Raw genomic sequence first — 6316 nt, forward strand, 5'->3', positions numbered from 1 at the left:
AGGAACTGGAAAGTCACATCTGATTAAGTGTATTCACTCTGAAGCATCAAAGATCCTGAGCAGACTGCCTGCTAATGCAGAAGAAGCTGACATATCAAATCCAACTGTTTTACTGACTTCATTTACCGGTACAGCAGCTTTTTCTATCAATGGCTCTACATTACATTCTCTACTGAAACTACCCAGGAGTCTGAAACCACCCATTCAAGGACTTGGTAACCAACTGGATGAAGTCAGATCTGAGCTGATGAATGCTGAAATTATTGTTATTGATGAGATTTCAATGGTTTCAAAACCCCTTTTTGCTTATGTGGATGCAAGACTGAAACAAATCAAAGGCACTCAGAGACCTTTTGGTGGAATGTCAGTTTTAGCTGTTGGAGATTTTTACCAGCTGCCACCAGTGCGACAGTCTAAACCTCTCTGTGTTTACGATCCAGAACAGATTGACCTATGGCAGGAACATTTTCAGATGATCACTCTAACCGAGATCATGCGTCAGAAAGATGATGTGGCCTTTGCAGAGATGCTGAACAGGATTAGAGTCAAAGAAAAGACAGATGAGCTTTCTCAGTGCGACAGAGATTTGTTGTCACAGGCTGTGACTGCACCAGAAGAATGTCCAACTGAGGTCTTACACATTTATGCCACCAACAAGAATGTGGAATCCCACAACACAGATACCCTGAAGAAGCTTCATTCAAACATCATAATCATCAATGCAGACGATTTCCAGAAGGATAAATGTACAGGCAGAATGGAACGAAGAGACAAACCATTTACAGGTGGGAGAAATGATTTACCTGACACTCTGAATGTTGCTGAAGGAGCTCGAGTCATGCTGACCAGAAACTTGGACACACTAAACGGTTTGGTCAACGGTGCTTTTGGTATACTGGTAAAGGTGGTGAGATCTGAAACTGATGGACACATAATTAAACTGGGGCTCAGGATGGACAACCGGCAGCCTATGAGACACAACCGCAGTGCTAATGCAGCTTCTGATGATCTGGTTTACATTGAGAGAGCAGAGGAGAGTCTGAAGTTTAAAGGAGCAGTACGCAGACAGTTTCCTGTAAAGCTAGCATTCGCTTGCACAATTCACAAAACTCAGGGTCTTACAACACAGACAGCTGTAGTTTCAATGAAGAACATTTTTGAACCAGGTATGGCTTATGTTGCTCTCAGCAGGGTGACGTCTCTCAGTGGACTCTATTTGCAGGACTTGGATGAGAAAAAGATTTACGCCAATCCCGAGGTAACTGCAGCGCTCCAAACCATGAGACAAGCCAGTGTTGAGGAAATGATGCCTCTTCTTCAGGTCAGAGAAACAGCCAGCAGACTTGACACTCTTACACTGATCCATCACAATACAGAGGGTTTGCCATCTCACATCAGTGACATCAAGAGTCATCATGAAATGTGTTTAGCAGATGTTTTGTGTCTCACTGAGTCTCACCTTCAAGGCTCCTTTGTTGCAGACAGTCTTCATTTGGATGGCTACACCATGTTCAAACGCAACAGACATGTGTCCTATACAAACTTTCCTCACATGGCCAGCAGAAGTGGTGGGGGAGTTGTTGTGTATTTGAGGAATCATTTTCAGGTTCAGGTAAAACAGTATCTGCATAATGTCACTGATCTTGAGTTTTTAGTGTTGAAGGTTCAGGCTCCATTCCCTGCACTCATTGCTGTTGTGTACAGACCCCCTGACTACAGTTTGACACCATTCATGCAAAACCTGGTAAGTCTTTTAGATTCACTTGAAATAATGGACTGTCACCCAATAATTGTGTGTGGAGATTTTAATGAGAACCAGTTGCAGAGTGGAAGAAAACAGATTCTGGAGCAGTTTCAGTCGAGAGGGTATTCACAGCTGATCACTTCTGGCACTACAGACAAGAACACCCTGCTTGACCTCATTTTTATTTCTCAGCCACAGAAATGTCTATATTCAGGTGTTCTGAGATCATATTACAGTTACCACAACCCTGTGTTTTGTGTCCTGTCCTCGAGCCAATCATGAAGTCGTCTGGTGAGTTTTGAAACAATTACAGATCATGTTTGTTACAGAGTTTACTGATTGTAGAGCATGAAAAAGATTTTTCATTGAAAAAATTGTCTTCCCTACTCTGTCTGTAAGAAGACCCTTTCTTATTGCAATGTTATTAATCATTTCACCAAATCATTGCTGAACTTCATGCAGAGCAGAGAACATCTGCTATCATGCACCTCTGATCTGAAATGTGCTGCAACATTTATTAAACCAACATCATTTCTTTTATTCTCATGTTTTAAATGACTAAATCTTTTTACTGTGACGTATGTAGCTCAACAAACGAGATCTTCCCCTCCAAGGGCTTGAAAATATGAAATAGTAAATAAATAAATCCCACATAAATGCAGGTATTTAATATGGGTCACATGAATAAATACAGACAATTATATTTTCTTGATTATAGTAGCTTTTGTAGAATCAAAAGTTTTTGTGATGAATGAGTTTTTGCTTATCATGTTTTACAGGTAAAAAATGTCAAAAGTTATAAACTATCTTTAGGCTACCAGAGATGTCTATAATGATACATTATGTAGAGAAAAACATTAGTACAGCTTACAGAATATGTATAAAAACTGATTTAGAAGTAAATGGATAGTTTTCTGAAAGTTCCCGACTACAGTTTAACACCACCCACCCAGATCAGCCCCCAAGTGTCTATGTAATGCTGGTATGGTGTGTGAGTTTGACTTGGCCTTTATCCGGGTGGGTTTGGGTTTGGGTGGATAAAGGCCAAGTCAGAATTCTCTGAGCAGCTGGAAAAAGCTGCTAATAAACAAAGACATCAAAAAGTGTGGGCTTTAGGTGTAGCCCCCGCTTTCTGATGCACTAATTAGACTTAGTAACCGACACCCCATACCAGCATTACATAGACACTTGGGGGCTGAGCTGGGTGGGTGGTGTTATAAGCACGTGTTTTGTTAGATATATTTTTTCAGACACCATCTTCATGAACTGCTGAGCCAAACCTGATCCATCAGTGCTGGACTGCACAGATAACTACATGCCACAAGGAGACTGCTGTGTTATGAACTGCCATACCAGTGTGTCTTCAATGGAGAAGATGACACACCCATCACCTGACCTCCTGCCTGATCTGGAGACCATCATCATGCTACCACACTACACACCTCTGAGACCATCAATGATGACTCATACTGAGGAAACTGTATTTCCTGTCAGAGATGCTCAGTGATCCTCAGAGCAGAGAGAGGTATGATTCTTTATCTTTGATAAAAAAAAATGTCAGTGTTTTTAATTCAATTAATTAATTAAAATCCTGTTTATTGCATAAATAATTCCACACTCAAATGATTATACTTGTTGACACTTTTTGAGTTTTAATTCACATTATGGATTACAAATCTATGCTTTTTCTACTCTGTCTCTCTGTGCAGGTATTGCTGTCTTCTGAGTTCTTCTGTGTCCCAACTGAGGCCTTCAAACCTCATTGCAGAGCTCATGTCTTTCCTCACCATCATGTGAGTGTGAGATTGCTCTGGATTCTGGTTATGTGGCCTGCAGCACCTATAAGGTATTTCAACATTGTTCATTGTATAACTTATTTGTAGTTTTTAGGGTTTCTACAGACAAAAAAAATGTTCCTTTTTCTGTATTTTTTAGAACAAGCTCGTCCAGTGTGCCTGCATTCCAGCTTCTTAGACTCTACGCAAGTGGACAGAGTATCAGTGTTTGGCCACTCTTACAGACACTGACTTCTGTCAATTCACTTCTACTGATCGGGCACCTCACTCCAGGAAGACAGAGGGCTGCAAGCCTGTCATCATTTCCAGTGTGGCTTTGTATTCTTGGGGTAGCATCAGATTTTTCCCACAAATATTCAAAGGTAACACTTGTTTTAAGCTTAGTTATTAAATCAAAAGTCTTCCCTTGTGTCATGTCTGTGAAGGTTCTCATGATGTCCTTTGATGTAGTCTCTCTCTTCACTTGCATACCCACTACAGAGGCAGTGGAGACTGTCAGAAAACGACTGCAAGAAGACAGCTCCTTGGAAGACAGGACCAACTTCACACCCGATCAGATGTGCACACTGTTAGACCTCTGCCTCACCACTACATATTTCAAATACAACGAGGGTTTCTACAGACAAAAACATGGCTGTGCCATGGGTTCCCCTGTGTCACCTGTTGTAGCCAACCTTTACATGGAGGAAGTGGAAAGGAAGGCTCTTGGCTCTTTCAAAGGAAGAGTACCCAGCCACTGGTAGAGATATGTAGACGACACCTGGGTCAAAATCAAAAGGCAAGAAGTGGAATCCTTCACTGCGCACATTAACGCCGTGGATAAAAACATCAAGTTCACCAGGGAAGACACAAAGGATGACTGTTTGCTTTTCCTGGACTGCGCTGTGCACATTGAAGAGAACGGCAAACTCAACATCGAAGTTTACCGGAAGCCCACACACACGGACCAGTACCTCCTCTTTGACTTCCATCACCCTCTGGAACACAAACTTGGAGTAATTAGGACACATCCCTCCCCCCCCCCCCGGGCAGAACATGTTCCCTCTAAGCCTGAAGGGAAAAAGAAGGAACACACACATGTAAAGGAAGCACTCAAAACGTGTGGCTATCCTAATTGGGCGTTTATAAAGTCAGCAAAGATGCACAGAAAAGAACATCAGATACCAGCGAGGGAGGATAAGAAAGACAGATGCAACAACATTGTCATCCCCTATGTACTAATTAGACTTAGTAACCGACACCCCATACCAGCATTACATAGACACTTGGGGGCTGAGCTGGGTGGGTGGTGTTAAAAGCACTTGTTTTGTAGATATATTTTTTCAGATAGGGCACAGTCTCCTTTGTGGCAAAACCTTCAAACTTCACCATCCTCAGCTGAAACAACAACATCTTAACACCATCTTCATGAACTGCTGAGCCAAACCTGATCCATCAGTGCTGGACTGCACAGATAACTACATGCCACAAGGAGACTGCTGTGTTATGAACTGCCATACCAGTGTGTCTTCAATGGAGAAGATGACACACCCATCACCTGACCTCCTGCCTGATCTGGAGACCATCATCATGCTGCCACACTACAACCTCTGAGACCATCAATGATGACTCATACTGAGGAAACTGTATTTCCTGTCAGAGATGCTCAGTGATCCTCAGAGCAGAGAGAGGTATGATTCTTTATCTTTGATAAAAAATGTCAGTGTTTTTAATTCAATTAATTAATTAAAATCCTGTTTATTGCATAAATAATTCCACACTCAAATGATTATACTTGTTGACACTTTTTGAGTTTTAATTCACATTATAGATTACAAATCTATGCTTTTTCTACTCTGTCTCTCTGTGCATGTATTGCTGTCTTCTGAGTTCTTCAGTGTCCCAACTGAGGCCTTCAAACCTCATTGCAGAGCTCATGTCTTTCCTCACCATCATGCGAGTGTGAGATTGCTCTGGATTCTGGTTATATGGCCTGCAGCACCTATAAGGTATTTCAATATTGTTCATTGTATAACTTATTTGTAGTTTTTAGGCCTTAACACAAATAAAATGTTCCTTTTTCTGTATTTTTTAGAACAAGCTCGTCCAGTGTGCCTGCATTCCAGCTTCACAGAAAAGAACATCAGACACCAGCGAGGGAGGATAAGAAAGACAGACACAACAACATTGTCATCCCCTATGTAGCCGGTGTATCAGAAAAACTCAGGAGAGTTTTCTCCAAATGCGACATCCCAGTGTACTTTAGACCCAGCAACACACTTTGACAGAAACTGGTTCACCTGAAAGACAAAACTCCTAAACACAAACTTAACAATGTGGTGTACGCTGTAAAGTGCAGCGAGGATGGAGGAGTGAAAGAAGCCATTTACGTCCACTGTGAGCGACCATCTTTGAACAGAGGCGGTGGTTTACAACACCAACTGTCTGCCATCTATAATCCAGTTTTGAGTTCCCTCCCCAGACACCGTAACATCCACTCACATCCTGGGAGTGGGCGTGGGTGATTTCCTGACCTCAGGAAATCACATGATAGGGTGGGGCCAGGTTTCACAATGAGCTCACCCAAAACCCTGGCTGATTGGGACCCACACCCACTTTCACACCTTGGCTCATGTGATTAGGTAGAGGATCATCAGGAGGTTCTTTGTCCCTCTTTGGGGAGAAACTCCCACTGGGTTTAAATCTGGGACTCTCCACCATTGACCCTTAGAACTGAAGAAGCTTCTCGGATGAGAGGTGAAACGTCTTCAAGGAACTCAAAGAAGTCCAGACGCTT

The 6316-nt window shown here is 42.2% G+C and overlaps 1 long non-coding RNA gene across 1 annotated transcript; it reads left to right on the forward strand.

Moving 5' to 3' along the window:
* Window positions 1-2123: 2123 nt before the first annotated feature.
* LOC308408554 lies at window positions 2124-4540 on the forward strand. The gene is made up of 4 exons (XR_013973800.1): window positions 2124-3269; window positions 3454-3590; window positions 3680-3902; window positions 4021-4540. It is a non-coding gene; the product is annotated as an uncharacterized lncRNA (long non-coding RNA).
* The last annotated feature ends 1776 nt before the right edge of the window (window positions 4541-6316 follow it).

The sequence above is a fragment of the Rhamphochromis sp. 'chilingali' genome, assembly GCF_963969265.1.
Source record: "Rhamphochromis sp. 'chilingali' genome assembly, chromosome: 13".
In the NCBI taxonomy this organism is placed as follows: Eukaryota; Metazoa; Chordata; class Actinopteri; order Cichliformes; family Cichlidae; genus Rhamphochromis; species Rhamphochromis sp. 'chilingali'.